The sequence below is a fragment of the Hylobates moloch genome, unplaced genomic scaffold (genome assembly GCF_009828535.3).
Source record: "Hylobates moloch isolate HMO894 unplaced genomic scaffold, HMol_V3 SCAFFOLD_9, whole genome shotgun sequence".
In the NCBI taxonomy this organism is placed as follows: domain Eukaryota; kingdom Metazoa; phylum Chordata; class Mammalia; order Primates; family Hylobatidae; genus Hylobates; species Hylobates moloch.
Window position 1 is genome coordinate 56,615,964 of NW_026652284.1, and position 17,725 is coordinate 56,633,688.

Consider the following 17,725-nt stretch of genomic DNA (forward strand, 5'->3'; position numbering starts at 1 on the left):
CTTCATGCCTTCCACCTTTTTTACCCCTTTAAGTTAATTTTTTATAATACTATAATTAATACTGAATAAATACTGAGCATCTCACAATAATAGCTGAGCATCTCACAACCAAAAAATATTTAATTTTATTTATATCTCATGTGAACTTCACAATAACCTTGTGAGATTTGTATACTTATTGCAGAGATGGAAAAACTGAGGGAAAGAGTTTAGCTGGTCTGGGGTTACCCAGTCAGTAAATGTCAGAAGGAAAATAGCCTGAGAATGCTTTTATCCACTCCATTATGCTATATTCATATCTCACATGGAAAGTAAAAAACAGAAAAGGTACTATAATTGTGAAATGACTTGACACAAAAGTAACCGAAATTAAAGATTGTGCATATGTTGAATATAGAGAAGATAAGATTGAGTAGCAAAGTGGTGATCAACATCAAATATGTGAAAAAAATAGCATATGGAACCTGTGGAATATGAAATAGTGTCATTCCTAATGGAATTTTAGTTCAAATTGTAAGTCAAAATGTAGAAGAAAAATTTAAATGACATTTAATTTGTCCTGAGGGAAGTGAATAGCAAACCTATAGAATTTTCAGGTATTTGTGTGATTAAGTATGAATATGGATGTGGAAAATAGACATGTTAGTTGTGGTGTTAAGAAACACCACCATTCACAAGAGAAAGAAACCCATATAAATATATGCCTATTCCACAGTGCACCAATGTCAGGTAATAATAGCACAATTCAGAGACGACTTTCCTGATTTCTCACTTCTTCCTGCCTGGATTTACCTTCAAAACTAGAAGCCATTATTAGAAATACATAAAAAATTTTTCCATGTTTTTTTATGATATGGAACAATAATTTTATGAGTTTTAGAACATCTTCTGAAAGAATGCAGATTTGTTAGCTTTGAGGTTCTCCATGTGTGCAGAAGTATCAGAGAATCACTACAGCCATATTTTTTAGCAGTGATGGACTACTCTTCAGGTAACCACTGTTAAGAAAGTAATTATTATGACAGATAAATTCTAACAAATTCACAATCGTGATATATATAACATTTATATATACAGCATATATAATCTATATATACCTTCATATCACTATACCACATACTTATCACTAGATGTAGCAATGTATGTTGAAATAATGTTCAAGTATTACGTAAATGTACACAGACTTGGTGCTTGTGATTTCCAAGCCTGAACCAAGCATATTACGTAATTTATCTTTTCTTTACAGTAACCCTACGCTGGATAGGTGTTATAATCTATATTCATCTTACAGGTGAAGAATTTTTGCTTTGAAAAAAATTTGCAAATAGGGCACAATCATACAGCAAATACAAGATGAACTCTAGATTTAATCCAGGTCTATCTGTATTCAAAATCTTTACCCTCATATTGTATTTACTATACAGTGTATTACACGTGCAATGTGTCTTGGTCATCAAATCAGGGATTGAACATTTGCTATAAATTTAGCTGTGTCTGTTCTAATAAAGCATCATATTTTTGGTATTGCTTTATAATTTTAATTTTTATTATAAAATATATCAATATTTGAAGATAAAAATTATGTATCAGTAATCAGTTGCACATATAGTAATATTTTATTAGTTGAAAAAGTATTATACCATTATGTGATACTCTAATTATGATAAGCATATCCTTATCAAAATTGGCACTGACTTTACACCAGGGATCTTCATTTTAAAGAATAGTCATTTAAGTCTCTCTGTTTGATTATTAGAATTATATTTCTGACAATCTCACAGACTAAATCAAGATACTTATTCATGCTGTTATATCCATTAAAGTAAAGATATTAATCCCCTCCCCGTGTCTATGTGTTATTGTTCAACTCCCACTTATAAGTGAGAACATGCAGTGGTTGGTTTTCTGTTCCTGTGTTAGTTTGCTGATAATGATGGTTTCCAGCTTCATCCATGTTCCTGCAAAAGACATGAACTCATCCTTTTTTATGGCTGTATAGTATTTGATGGGGTATATGTGCCACATTTTCCTTATCCAGTCTATCACTCATGGGCATTTGGGTTGGTTCCAAGTCTTTGCTGTTGTGAACAGTACTGCAATAAACATACGTGTGCATGTGTCTTTATAGTAGAGTGACTTATAATCCTTTGGGTATATACTCAGTAACGGGTTTGCTGAGTCTAATGGTATTTCTGGTTTCAGATCCTTGAGGAATCACCACACTGTCTTCCACAATGCTTGAACTAATTTACACTCCCATTAACAACATAAAGGATTTCCTATTTTTCCACATCCTCTGTAGCATCTGTTGTTTCCTGACTTTTTCATGATCACCTTTCTAACTGGCGTGAGATGGTATCACATTGTGGTTTTGATTGTCATTTCTCTAATGACCAGTGATGATGAGCTTTTTTTCATATGCTTGTTGTCCATATAAAAGTTGTCATTTGAGAAGTGTCTGTTAATATTCTTAGCCCACTTTTTGATGGGTTTGTTTGTTTGATTTTTTCTATTAAATGTTTTTAAGTTCCTTGTAGATTCTGGATATTAGCCCTTTGTCAGACAGATAGATTGCAAAAATTTTCTCTTATTCTATAGGTTGCCTGTTCACTCTGATGATAGTTTCTTTTGCTGTGCAGAAGCTCTTTAGTTTAATTAGCTCCCATTTATCAATTTTGGCTTTTGTTGACATTGCTTTTGTGTTTTACTCATGAAGCCTTTGCCCATGCCTATGTCCTGAATGTTATTGCCTAGGTTTTCTTCTAGGGTTTTTATGGTTTTGGGTCTTACATTTAAGTCTTTAACCCATCTTGAGTTAATTTTTGTAGAAGATGTAAGGAAGGGGTCCAGTTTCAGTTTTCTGCATATGGCTAGCCAGTTTTCCCAACACCATTTATTAAATGGGGAATCCTTTCCCCATTGCTTGTTTGTGTCAGGTCTGTCAAAGATCAGATGATTGTAGATGTGTGGTGTTATTTCTGTGGCCTTCATTCTGTTCCATTGGTCTATATATCTGTTTTGGTATCAATGCCATGATGTTTTGGTTACTGTAGCCTTGTAGTACAGTTTGAAGTCAGGTAGCATGATGCCTCCAGCTTTGATCTTTTTGCTTAGGATTGTGTTGGCTATATGGGCTCTTTTTTGGTTCCATATGAAATTTAAAGTAGTTTTTTTCTAATATTGTGAAGAAAGTCAATGGTAGCTTGATGGAGATAGCATTCACTCTATACATTTTTGGGCAGTATGGCCATTTTCACAATATTGATTCTTCCTATCCATGAGCATGGAATGTTTTTCCATTTGTTTGTTTCCTAATTTTCTTGAACAGTGGTTTGTAGTTCTCCTTGAAGAAGTCCTTCATATCCCTTGTAAGTTGTATTCCTAGGTATTTTATTCTCTTTGCAGCAGTTGTGAATGGGAGTTCACTCATGATTTGGCTCTCTGTTTGTCTATGACTGGTGTACAGGAAAGTTTGCTATTTTTGCACATTGATTTTGTATCCTGTGATTTTACTGAAGTTGCTTATCAGCTTAAGGAGATTTTGGGCTGAGACGATGGGGTTTTCTAAATGTACAATCATGTCATCTGCAAACAGAAAAAATTTGACTTCCTCTCTTCCTATTTGAATACCCTTTATTCCTTTCTCTTGCCAGATGGCTCTGGCCAGAACTTGCAATACTATGTTAAATAGGAGTGGTGAGAGAGGGCATCCTTGTCTTGTGCTAGTTTTCAAAGGGAATGCTTTTAGCTTTTGCCCATTCAGTGTGATATTGGCTGTGGGTTTGTCATAAATAGCTCCTATTATTTTCAAATATGTTCCATCAATACCTATTTTATGGAGAGTTTTTAGCATAAAGTGGTGTTGAATTTTGTCAAAGGCCTATTCTGCATCTATTGAGATAATCATGTGGTTATTGTCATTGGTTCTGTTTATGTGATGGATTAAGTTTATTGATTTGTGTATGTTGAGCCAGCCTTGCATCCCAGGGATGAAACCAATTTGATTGTGGTGGATAACCTTTTTGATGTGCTGCTGGATTCAGTTTGCCAATATTTTATTGAAGATTTTCACATCGATGTTCATTAGGGATATGGGCCTGAAATTTTGTTTTTTTGTTGTGTCTGTGCCAGGTTTCGGCATCAGGATCATGCTGCCCTCATAAAATGAGTTAAGGAGGAGTCCTTCTTTTTCTATTGTTTGAAGTAGTTTCAGAAGGAATGGTACCAGCTCTTCTTTGTACCTCTGGTAGAATTTGGCTGTGAATCCTTCTGGTCCTGGACTTTTTTTGGTTGGTAGGCTACTCATCACTGCCTCAATTTCAGAACCTGTTATTGGTCTATTCAGGGATTGGGCTTCTTCCTGGTTTAGTTTTGGGAGGGTGTATGTGTCCAGGAATGTATACATTTCTTCCAGCTTTTCTAGATTATTTGCCTAGAGGTGTTTATAGTATTCCCTGATGGTAGTTTGTATTTCTGTGGGATCAGTGGTGATATCCCCTTTATCATTTTTTTATTGTATCTATTTGATTCTTCTCTCTTTTCCTCTTTATTATTCAGGCTAGCAGTCTATTTTGTTGATATTTTCAAAAAACTATCTCCTGGATTCATTGATTTTTTGAAGGGTTTTTCATGTCTCTATCTCCTTCAGTTCTGCTCTGATATTAGTTATTCCTTGTCTTCTGCTAGCTTTTGAATTTGTTTGCTCTTGCTTCTCTAGTTGTTTAATTGTGATATTAGGGTATTGAGTTTAGTTCTTTCCTGCTCTTTCATGTGGGCATTTAGTGCTATAAATTTCCCTCTAAACAGTGCTTTAGCTGTGTCCCAGAGATTCTGATACATTGTGTCTTTGTTCATATTGGTTTTAAAGAATTTATTTATTTCTGCCTTAATTTTGTTATTTACCCAGTAGTCATTCAGGAGCAGGTTGTTCAGTTTCCATGTAATTTTGCAGTTTTAGCGAGTTTCTTAATCCTGAGTTCTAATTTCATTGCACTGTGGTCTGAGAGACTGTTTGTTATGATTTCCGTTGTTCTGCATTTGCTGAAAAGTTTTTTACTTCCAATTATGTGGTCAATTTTAGAATAAGTGCAATGTGGTGCTAAAAAGAATGTATATTCTGTTGATTTGGGGTGGAGAGTTCTGTTGATGTCTATTAGGTCTGCTTGGTCCAGAGCTGAGTTCAAGTCCTGAATATCCTTGTTAATTTTCTGTCTCATTGATCTGTCTAATATTGACAGTGAGGTGTTAAAGTCTCCCACTATTATTGTGTAGGAGTCTAAGTCCCTCTGTAGGTCTCTAAGAACTTGCTTTATGAATCTAGGTGCTCCTGTATTGGGTGCATATATATTTAGGATAGTTAGCTTTTCTTGTTGCATTGATTCCTTTGCCATTATGTAATGCCTTTCTTTGTATACTGTGAGGGGAAAACCACCTACTCAAGCCACAGTAATGGTGGATATTCCTCCCCCCACCAAGCTCGAGCATCCCAGGCCAACTTCAGACTGCTGTGCTGGCAGCGAGAATTTCAAGCCAGTGGATCTTAGCTTGCTGGGCTAAATGGGGGTGAGATCCACTGAGCTAGACCTCTTGGCTCCCTGGCTTCAGCCCCCTTTCCAGGGGAGTGAACAGTTCTGTCTCGCTGGCGTTCCAGGCACCACTAAGGTATGAAAAAAACTCCTGCAGCTAGCTCGGTGTCTGCCCAAATGGCTGCCCAGTTTTGTGCTTGAAACCCAGGGCCCTGGCAGCATATGCACCAGAGGAAATCTCTTGGTCTGTGGGTTGCGAGGACCATGGGAAAAGCATAGTATCTGGGCTGCAGTGCACCTTTCTTCACAGCACATTCCCTGACGGCTTCCCTTGGCTAGGGGAGGGAGTTCCCCAATCCCTTGGGCTTCCCGGGTGAGGTGATGCCCCACCCTGCTTCTGCTCTTCCTCCTTGGGCTACACTCACTGTCTAACTAGTCCCAATGAGATGAGCCAGGTACCTCAGTTGGAAATGGAGAAATCACCCACCTTCTGCATTGATCTCGCTGGGAGCTGCAAACCAGAGCTCTTCCTATTCGGCCATCTTGCCAGCCACCCTAATGCACGTCTTAAACATTCCTTTAAAACAATGGAGTTTATTGATTATATAAATATGTAGCTCCCTTGCCTACTAACAAAAATATTTCTATTTAAGCAAAAATATTCTTCAACAGAAAAGTATGATTCTAAGGTTCATGCTAAAACCAAAATGTCCTTATTTTCTTGTAAGCTTATCAATAGTTTTTTGTTTATCTTAATTTTGAGGCACTCATACCTTCTTGTATTGACCTAATAGAATACGAGTTTTTAATAGATTTTTTTATCTTTTATAATATAATAATGATTACTTAAGATTTAACAGAGTCTTGAAAATTTCCATGAAGCTTCAACAGTTAATATTCAAAACATGAAATCTGGGCTTGGATTCCAATTTGCTTCTAATACAATATTAAAGCAAAATATGTATAAAATATTAATGTCATATTGGTTCTGAATTTATTTTTTATTTCAGAATAAAGTCTATCTAGATGATTTCACTTTGAAGGACATTTGTAAAACACAGTTATACTTCTTGATAACAATAAAAATTTTGTAATAATTAAATAGTAATTTAATGTAGCTATATTGGAAAATATCTTATACAGAATAAGATTTTGTATTTAAAGCATTATGCTGTGCATGGAACAAATTACACAATGTGATTTTTACTTTTGTAGCAGTATTAGGAATGAAATTGAAACACTAGTGTTTCATTCAATATCAGAAATGTTTTATCTTTAAATTTTATGTTAAAAATGCCTGCTGTATTTAGCTTTTTCAATGTTTTAAACACCACATTAATTGCATAATAATTATATAGGGATGAATTCTTACTCTAGTACTATCTTCAATGTGTAATAGCTTCATAATTTTTTCATTCAGTTGTAAGGTTTCCCTATATCATTCTAAGAGAATGAGGAAATTCCACTGTTTATTGAAACACATCCCTTAGAATGAATTACACGATTGCATTCTGAAACTGAGTAAGGTCTTTCCTGTTCTAATTTGTGCTTTTATCTAACGGAAAAAAAAATTAAATTTGATTCTATAACAGAAAATGCCTAATTTTTTATCAAGTTTTGTTTGTTTGTTTGTTTCCTACTGGGCACACATGAAGACTACATTTCTTAGTATTCTTGAAGCTAGGCGTAGCCATGTCCCTGAGTTCTAGCCACTGTAATATGAGTAGATGTGACCTACATCATTTTCAGGCCTGGTCCATAAAACCCTCCCATGTGTGATTTTTCATTCTCTTTATCTGTTTGTCAGTTATGGAGAAAATACTGAGGACTTCAGAGGATAATATAGCCACAAAATAAAAGGACCCTGAAAATCTGAATCACTCTATGGAGTAGAGCCCCTGCTGACCTACATTAAATTGTTCCATGAAGAATAAATAAACATTTATTTTGCAAAGCCACTGAAGTTGTGTGTGTATGTGTGTGTTTTGATTGCAGCAATGAGTTTACTCGGGCTATTGCAGATTCTAAATTCACTTCATACATAAAAAGCTGGACAGAGAAAATTAAAGATTCAAATGTTAAAAAGAAAATTTGGGACATTCTGGAAGAGAATATGTATTTAAGACATCAAAGTTAGTTTATTTTTTTGTTTGCTTGTTTTTCTTTTATTTTTTTTAGAGAGGTGGGGTCTCTTTATGTTTGCCAGGCTGGTCTTGAACTCCTAGCCTCAAGCAGTCCTTCCGCTTTGGCCTCCCAAAGTGTTGAGATTACAGCTGTGAGCCACCACATCTGGTCCAGAATAACAGTATAACATACAGAGATATACATTATAACAGTCACAAACATTTCAAATACTTATAAAATAGCACACAAAACATGCATATATATACAACACAATTATAAACAAAAGCAAAAGAGGTACAAATATAAACAAATATAAAAGGATAATAAACATAATGTCACCCTCGGGGATGGGGACAAATTGGGAGAAACTCACAAGTAGCTTGTCATTTCTTAATCAAGTTAGTTGACACATTTTGCTTTATCTTATAATGAATTTTTAAAACATTTGTGACATTATTAAAAATTCGTATTTAAAATTTTTATTTATTTTTAAACGGGTAAATTACTTTTACTATTATATGCTTTTATTTAATTATTCAGTAGTATTATGAGTATATTATGTACAATGCTATATGCTAAATTCCTTAGCAGGAGAGGTGAGTAAGATACACCCCTTTTTTCATAGAAGCTGCTGTTCAGGAGTTTTAAAGTCAGAACTTTGTTCTTCCACGTTCACAGATAATGAATTTGTGCCTTGCTTCCAGTTTCCCCTCCTATACCTATGGCAGATGCACTAAGCAGTCAGAGTAATCTTCATTCTGACCCTGAATATAGGCAGGAATTTTCAACACAATACTTCAAGCAGCTATTACTACTTGGTTACAGTTGACACACAATTTTAAATGTATACTCTCCTAGCTCTTTCACATTTATAGAATCTCAAAATATGTATTTCCACACTTTTAAGTAAAAGCATTGATATACATGGAGTACAAGGTGAGAAATAGCTTACAAAAATTATTTAATTACTTTTCTATAACAACACTATTTTCCTACTACATTTGGAGCTTGGTAGAATGCATTATAAGAAATGTAATTACTTTGTGGTGCAAAAAAAAAAACCTATTTGAGAAAAGCCATTTTTGCAATAGAAACAATCACAATATAAAAACCATCTGCATACACCATTTTATTTATAATTTGGGAGTCTGATTTCCATACATGTCTAATATATCATTTTTACAAATGACTCTTGATAAAGGAATTTTTTTTTTTTTTTGAGAAGGAGTCTCACTCTGTCACCCAGGCTGAAGTGCAGTGGTGTGATCTTGGCTCACTGCAACCCACCTCCTGGGTTCAAGTGATTCTCCTGTCTCAGCCTCCCAAGTAACTGGGACTACAGGCATATGCCACCATGCCTGGCTAATTTTTGCATTTTTAGTAGAGACGGGGTTTCACCATGTTGGTGAGGCTGGTCTCAAACTCCTGACCTCAGATGATCCACCTGCCTTGGCCTCCCAAAGTGCTGGGATTACAGGCGTTAGCCACCACACCTGGCTGATAAAGGAATTTTTATAAGTGCCCTAACTCATTTGACTCACATCACAAAATATAAAGCATTATATCAGAGTCTAAATGCAAACTAAAAACGATAATAGAAAGTACTTAATATATTTTTAATACAAGAGAAAACATTAATATATAAGAGAAAACAATAACCAGTTATTTTTTAGGTATACTGGCAGAATTTAGTCTGGAGTTGGAGTTAGAGTGCTAGAGAAGAAGAGTAAAGACTGGCTTTATGGTTTGGGGCTAAAAAAACTTCAAATGAATGGTGTATAATTTTGCTAAGATGGGTAAGTGTAAGAAATGACCCAGATGTTAAGAAGTCAAATATGAATCTAATATCACTGTTAAAATAGTGCTTTTGGGTGTATAGTAAAATATGTGCATTCTAGTTAACATCATTGAGTAGTTAGTCTACCACAGTATTTAAGAACATAGACCTTGTGACGTAGATCAGGAGGACTTGTTTTCCAAGGGCTGGTCACAAGACACTGCTGAACAAAAGACGGGCTGACCAAAACAGGATGCAGCAAAGAAACTGCCCCAAACTAGCTAAAACCAAGATGGTGACAAAAGCAACCTCAGGTTGCCCTCCCTACTCATTATATGCTAATTATAGTGTATTTGTATGCTAAGAGAAACTCCTACAGGGCCATGACAGTTTACAAATGCCATGACAACCCCCAGAAGTTATATGGTTTTAAGAGGGAGGAACCCTAGGTTCTGGAAACTCCCTGCCCCTCTTCCAGAAAATTCATGTATAACCCACCTCTTACTTAGCATATAATCAAGGAATAGCCATATATATATATATATGTAGCTAGCCAGCAATCCATGAAGGCTGCTGCTGCTACTACTCTGTTTCTGGAGCAGCCATTTTCCTGTATTCTGTTGCTCTAATAAACTCGCTTTCACTTTGCTTTGCTAGCTCACTCATGAAGTATTTCTTGGCAAAGCCAAGAACCCTCCCAAGTTGAGCCCCCTTTGGGGTTTGCTGGCAACACTTGGAAGTACACATACAAATTTAAAAGTTTCGGAGTCTGACAATCTTACAGGTTAAACCACCTTCCCCAATTCACTTTGCCACTAAATCTCAATTTTCTTATTTGGAAAAATGGGAATATATCTTCACCTCAAAGATTTCTTTAGAAACTAATAGGATACTTCATGCCAATAATATAACACAGTACTCAATAAATAACGTGAAGTGTAGTTACTGTCTAATTTTCTCTGATTGCATGGTTGGTATCGTTTAATTAGATCATCAGGAAACCGATATTCAGAGACTGTAGTAATGTTTATGATAATACCTACCAGTATATGGCAGAGCTATAATAAAGCTTACTCCATATTTTCTATGTTTCATCCATTACAACACTTTGCTTCTGTGTTTGTGATTGTGCCTTAAGCAGATAGATGAACACCTTTGATTAAATCTCAGTGCACACCTATCATGTATTATTATTATTATTCTTTTGAAGCAGATTCTCCCTCTGTCATCCAGGCTGGAGTGCCATGGTACCATCTTTGCTCACTGCAACCTCTGCCTCCTGGGTTCAAACGATTATCATGCCTCAGCCTCCCAAGTATCTGGGATTACAGGCCTATGCCACCATGCCTGGCTAATTTTTTTGTATTTTTAGTAGAGACCAAGTTTTGCTATGTTTGCCAGACTGCTCTCAAACTCCTGGCCTCAAGTGATCTGCCTGCCTTGGCTGCCCAAAATGCTGGGATTACAGGCATGAGCCACCACACCTGGCCCAATGTATTAATTTAAAATATCCAGAACAACAAAAGCAAAGTATTTCTTTTACTCATTCCTGTTTCAGATAAAAACAATCAGAAAGGGACTAATAACAAGGATACATAGCATGAAGAATCAGTCGAAGTCCTAGTAGGAATCACAACATAAAGATAAGCATAGATTTATCACAAACTCAAAATGAATGACTCATGAATTTTTTTAATGTGAGTGTCCTTCAGGAATGCCACATTCATCTTATTCATGCTTAGAGGAAATGTACACATTCATAAGAGATTTGAGTCTTAAATTCTAAATTCATGCATCATGATTTTTGGGTAATTTGTGTTTAAGAATAATTTATACAATAAATTTAAATATTTCATTCCAAGTCATCAGACTAAGGAAACAGATAAAAATAGTATCTGTTATCAAATGATCAAGAAGGGTGACGTGTGTGTGTGTTTGTGTGTGTGCATTTTAATTAATTGGGACTTTTAATAACCACGGTCAAGTGTATATTGCTATATTCTGTGTAAAAAGAGCACAAAATAAAGATGACTTTTCAGAGAATTCAGAAAAAGCAGGACTGATTTTCAAAACCATTCAGAGAATTTCGAGGAAAGCTAGAACTAACTTGATATACATGATGTATACATTCATATATGTATAGATACATGCATTTGTATTAAGTTTTCTTGCATATATATACGCATATGGTCAAAACGTAAGGGACAATGAAATTAAAGAAATCTGCAAAAGTGATTCAGTTAGCAAATAGGCCTATTAAGTAGATATTCTTTCTAATTTTTCCTATAACATACTTGGCTCTATGCAATCATAATGAATGAGGATATATATTAATCATTAACATTGTTTGCCTTGTATTCTATTTTTGTCTTTTTCTTGTTTGCTATAAAAGTCTGTGGTAAATCAGGAATATATCAATTTTCTTCTGAAAATAGGGAAAATTCATGTTTTCTTATTGAGCACCCCATTCTAGCACTTGCTATGTAATTGTTGTCTTTCACAGACTTTGATTCAAAGTTAGATTGGACTGTATCAAAGTTAATAATTAAATTAACTTAAATGTGAGCTATTCCAAAGTAACATTTTGGGTTGTTTCCCACTAGAAATGAATTATTTAAACTCCAGTGAGGTATTATACCTTCTCTTAGGATAGCAAATTTACCTTTGAAGGAGCAAGTTTCTTCATACCTGAAACAGTCATAGAATTTAGAACTTCCTTAAATATTTGCGTGTTTTTTTCTGCTTGTATTTTGTCATCACATTACTTATGATGAAAATTAATCTAACTCTATAAAATAAAGAGGATGGGAATTTACAATATAGACATAAATTTAAAACTAAAAGGTAGCTATAGTTTACTACAAAGCCCAGAAAAAATTGCATCTGAAAATAAGGTAAAAAGGAAAAGGCCTCTGATTCTGCCAGACAATAATACCTGTTGTTACCGTTTGGTAGTTTGAACTGTGTAACATACTGCTTTAGTTTGTGGAGATACCAAAGTTTATAATAGTTCATATTTTTTCAGTTAACCAGTGAATTTAAGACACACCAGTGACTTTGTTACACATGAGTACTATTTTTCTGGAGGATATGATAAGTAGATGGTAAATACATCGTTCTCTTGAGTTTGAGATATTAGTTACTAATGATCTAGGGATGAAAGGCTTTGGAACCCAATTATAATTTCTTTTCCTATCCAAATCTTTTATATATAATTTTAAATAATAAACCATATTTTATATATATTATAGAATCATGAAGGAAACATAAAATGAACAAGATATCTTACCCAAACTGCTTATATATTTTATGAGATTATTCATTGGTTTTGAGTGGATTTGTTACACAGTCTTTAGGCATCCTTAAACTTACAGCCTAAAAGAGGAAATGATCTAAACATTAAAAATGAAATAAGAAAATAATATACTTTTAAAGGATCTCAGCTTCGTAGCCAGGATTCTACATCTTCCTTTTTGACTCAATCAGACCACAATCTCCAGCTTTTTAAATAAGCAATATAATGTGATTGGAGTAATTGCAGGAATATCATATGAAATATCTTAAAGGAAGTCTGGTCAAAGGAAGTTTTTTAATGCTATTGACGCTCTCTCACTCTTTAAAACTTGATTCCTCCCGCTAATACAATTTTTTAAAGCATATGAAAATTTATAGTCAATAAAAAAATTTCAAAACCAAAACATGCTCAGTATTTCTGTTAGTGGTTTCTCCTTTCCCTCAGTTTATATAATATTATCTTATTGTTAAAAATACAGCATTGATTCCGTGTGTTAAGCTCTCAGACTTTTTCTTTTGATATGTTTCTTTAAATGTGCCCATTTATGGATCTTTGAATTAGGAAAAGGAGAATGATTGTCCTAATGAGTGTTCTAAATCAAGAAATATTTCAGATGATAGTATATATAATATATTCTTATAAGATGCATGTTCTAATAAAAGATATTCCCTAAACAAGGTGGTGGATAAGACTTGATGGCACAGATTTTTGATGTTTTAAAGAATCAGCATACTCCTCATTCTATAAGAAGCAGTAAGTTTAATGGCACTTTAAAGTTGAACTAAAAAGAATTTGTGCCCAGCGTAATTTTTCAGTTTTGTGTTCCAAAAATAGACTTAATATGGATACGTTTAACCAGTTATTGAATTTTTAAATTCCTTTTCATTTTAATGGTAAAATAGTATTACCACTTAATACTAAATGACAAAGAAAAGCCTATCTATGAAGGAATTTTGACTTTATGAAAGTGGCAGTGTCCGGGAATTACATGAATGGACTTCATTCTCCATTTCAGGTCTAAGTGAATGTGCACACTATGCTTCATGTATGGAAGAAATATCTCCCTCTGCCCATCCCCAACTCAAGAGTTTCCTTGAATCAAGAGAAGCATGACTCGGCTAAATGAAGATAGTCAGTTACTAAACATACTTTGATTACTCTATGTATACAGACAGCCATATATGTCATTTTTCCTGCACTCTTGGGTAAACATTTTGTTAAGAAACATTTTAAACATGTATAAAGGTAGAGATAATAATTACTCACTCCCCTCCCACCTACCTGTCATTCAACTTCTACAGCTATGAACATATGATCCAAATGAGTTTATCTATAACTCTCACATCTCCATCCCCCAGGTTATTTAGGATAAAACTTAGGTTTACATATGATTTAATTTATAACTATGTCAGTGCACATTTCTAAAACAGGACTTTTTTTAAAAAGTGTTTTTAATTGACAAGATTGTATATAATTATCATGTGCAATATGCTGTTTTGAAAAACAAATACTTCAATCGATTATCACAACTTCACATCATTAAATATCTCATTAGTTTGTAAAGTTACCTGATTGTCACATAAATATTTTAGTTTGTATGAAACCATATCCAAATTAACTTTGTATATTGCAATGAGTTAATGTTTCTTAAATCTCATTTAATTTATATGTTTTCTTACCTTTTTAATTATTTCCTCTTGCAACTCATGTTTTAAGAAACTAGAAATTTAGTTTCCGACAGTCTAGAGTTTGCTTATTGCCTCCTTAAAGTGTTATTTAATGTATTTCCTTCTCCACTGTATATCATGTAAACTGGTGATTAGAAAAAAAGGCAAAAAAATCTTGATAAGGTTTAATTTTTTGGCAAATATGTTTTATAAGTGATGTTATAGTATAATTCTAGTACAAATGATATGACATCTTGTTGTCTTTTTTATTATAATCATGGCCTAAATTCATTTATTGATTGGAGGTTTAAAAACTATTAAGTTAAAGAGTTTATCAAATTTGATTCATTAATTAGCTGAAATACTTCATAAGGAAAACCCTTCCTTCAACTACTATTTAGTTATCTTGATGTAAAAGATAACTATTCTGACTTTTTTCTGTAGAAAAGTCAGGCTAAAATGCTTAATTATTTACTTTTGCTTATCAAGTTTTATTTAATATATCTTCCTTCTGTCATTCTTCAAAGCTAAGTTGATCATATAATTTATTGTTCAAAGCTGGACATACTTTAAAGTGAAAGTGGACATTATTAATTATTATACTGGGACAACAAAATAATCCACACTGCCTGTTATTTGTAAACCAGGATAAATAGTCATGCTATGCAAATGTGACCAATGAGGTTTTAGGTTGTGAAACTTATTTTGCTTATAAATAATAATCATAAACTCATGTATTCAGACATATTTGACACATTTCAATACTTGCAATTATTACATGCATTGGTGCTCAGATAAAGGTTGTGGCAAAGCCCATTGGTCATGAGCCTATAAATCATTAAAATCATCTTTTATTTCTGGTATGCCAAGACTTTGCAAGATTATCTCATATATTTTATGCCCAAAATATGAAATCAGCCATTTCTGCAAAACCCCTATTTCCTCCCTGTTAGAACTGGTATGTAGACACCAAAATCTGGGAATCAGGTTGTTTATTGCTACTGGTTTGATTGTTTCTGAGCCTTTTGGTGGACAGAGCTAGAAAATGTATTTTAAAATATAAAATAAAATAAATTGTAAAATCTTACTTTCATATTAAATTCAAATTCAAAACTATAGGGTTTTTACTTAGCCTCTTTAATCTTACTTTTGTACCTTGTTTCCCCTAAGTTAAAATCCAGTTTCTCAATGACACTAACATAGTTATTTGTTTTATCTCATTAGATACATGCAGTAATTTCAGAATAATAATACTAATACGACTTCCAACAATATGATTACTGACCAGAGTTTAAATTTTGTCTACTTTTGAGTTTCATTTGCAGTTCTTTTTTTTTTTTCACAGTATATGAACTAGGAACATTTAATCTTATCATTGGGTTTTAAAGTATCTAGAAATAGTTCCTCTTTGGTGGTTATGAGTTACACCTTCAATTTGATATATGATTAGATTCATTGTATTCATTTTGCTTTACATTTTTAGGGATTTTTTAAAAAGTAGTTTTAGTTACATAGAATATTTATGTGATTCCAAAGTCAAATCTATGAAATAGATACATTCAGATGTCTTGGCCAGGCATGGTGGCTCATGTCTGTAATCCTATCACTTTGGGTGGCTGAGGCCGGTGGATCACCTAAGGTCAGGACTTTGAGACCAGCCTGGCCAATATGGTGAAACCTCATCTCTACTAAAAATACAAAAATTAGCTGGGCGTGGTGGTGCATGCCTGTAATCGCAGCTACTCAGGAGGCTGAGGCAGGAGAATCAGTTGAACCTAGGAGACGAAGGTTGTGGTGAGCCAAGATCGCACCAATGCACTCCAGCTTGGGTGACAGAGCGAGACTCCATCTCCAAAAAGAAAAAAGAGATAGGTCTAGACGCTATTGCTTATGCATACACACAACAAAATGCACATACATATAAACTTACACACACACACACACACACACACAATTTCCTTTTCCCATTCACATGAATGATCCTTTCTTGACTATTGTACTTCCCTTTTCCCTGTTTTTACTTGACATAAAAAATGTGACTTACGTGCTTTTATCCAACCTTTCTTGGAGAACAGTGACATACTTTATGAATTTTTCTCCTCTTGCTTTCTCTTTAGTATACTCTGAAATGACCCCACAGTCGTATAGAACTACTCCTCTTTTCCCCTTTGGAACTACTTAGTATTGTGTGACAATAGTGTTCTATATTCTAGTCCATTATAGATGGACATTAACTGGTTTGCAGTCTTTTCCTGTTTCAAATAGTACTGCAATGATAGTTATCTGTATCACTCTCTCATATATTTGTCTGCATAAGTTAAAAAGAGAGTTTTAGAGGTGATGTTACCATATCAAAGGATAAATGCCATATAATATTACTAGAATTACCCAACGACTTCTCCAGTGAAGTTGTTTAATTTTTTATGCCCACTAAGAATGGTAATGTTACCAAAAGCTCACCCACATTTTATATTATCAAAATTTTTAATATCTGGGAGGCAGTAAATCAATGTACTTTTAACTTATATTTATCTTATTATAAGTGGATTTATTAATGTATTTTTAGAAATTTACATTTATTTTTGTGAATGTTTTATTTTAATCAATATTATAATCATCCATATTGCTTATGGGTTTTAATAATAATTATGAAATATTTCCCTGTAATCATAGAAAAACTCACTTAGGTATTCTTCTAGAACTTTCATGCCCTCACATTTTACATTAAAGTTTCTGATGAATTGGAAATTTTTTAAATTTGTCTTATGACAATGAATCCAACTTTATCTTTTAAAATATATAACTATCCTTTCATATTATCTTCACCGATTTAAGAAGCCATATTTCCATATACAATTAAGAATAATTCTAAATTTTATTTTTTCTACATTGACTTTTCAGGCTATGCATACACTAGTATTACACTGTTTTAGAGTGCCTTTACAATATGTTATAATATCAAACAGGCTTAGTTGTCTTCCACTGCTTCTTCCCAAGTCATTTCTATATCAGAATTTTTCTGATTATCCTTATTTGTTATTATAGATGATCTTAATTTTAAAAAATAGTTTGTCTACCTTTTGGGAAATAAAAAAGCCTAATTGTATATTTATTAGAATTGTGTATATTTTATGAAGTAACAAAAACCTGATCACAGATAGATAGAGATTAGATAGAGATTTTCTATTCAAAACATGTTAAGTCTTTACATTTATTCAAGTCTATCTTTGAACCCTTCAGGAATATTTCTTCAGTTCATTTATACTCCATCTATCTATCTATCTCTAATATAAAATAGATAGTATCATCCATTTTGGATTTTATTCATTTTTAAATG

At 33.6% G+C, this 17,725-nt stretch overlaps 1 long non-coding RNA gene across 1 annotated transcript in view; it reads right to left on the bottom strand.

The window, feature by feature from the left end:
- LOC131384197 (uncharacterized) overlaps nt 1–16,538 on the bottom strand; it is a 51,013-nt gene extending 34,475 nt beyond the window's left edge. Inside the window, exons 1-2 of the long non-coding RNA XR_009214819.1 lie at nt 16,433–16,538; nt 14,401–14,533 (exon numbers count right to left, since the gene is read on the bottom strand). This is a non-coding gene — a long non-coding RNA (uncharacterized LOC131384197). The remainder of the gene's footprint in view (nt 1–14,400; nt 14,534–16,432) is intronic.
- Nucleotides 16,539–17,725: the final 1,187 nt, after the last annotated feature.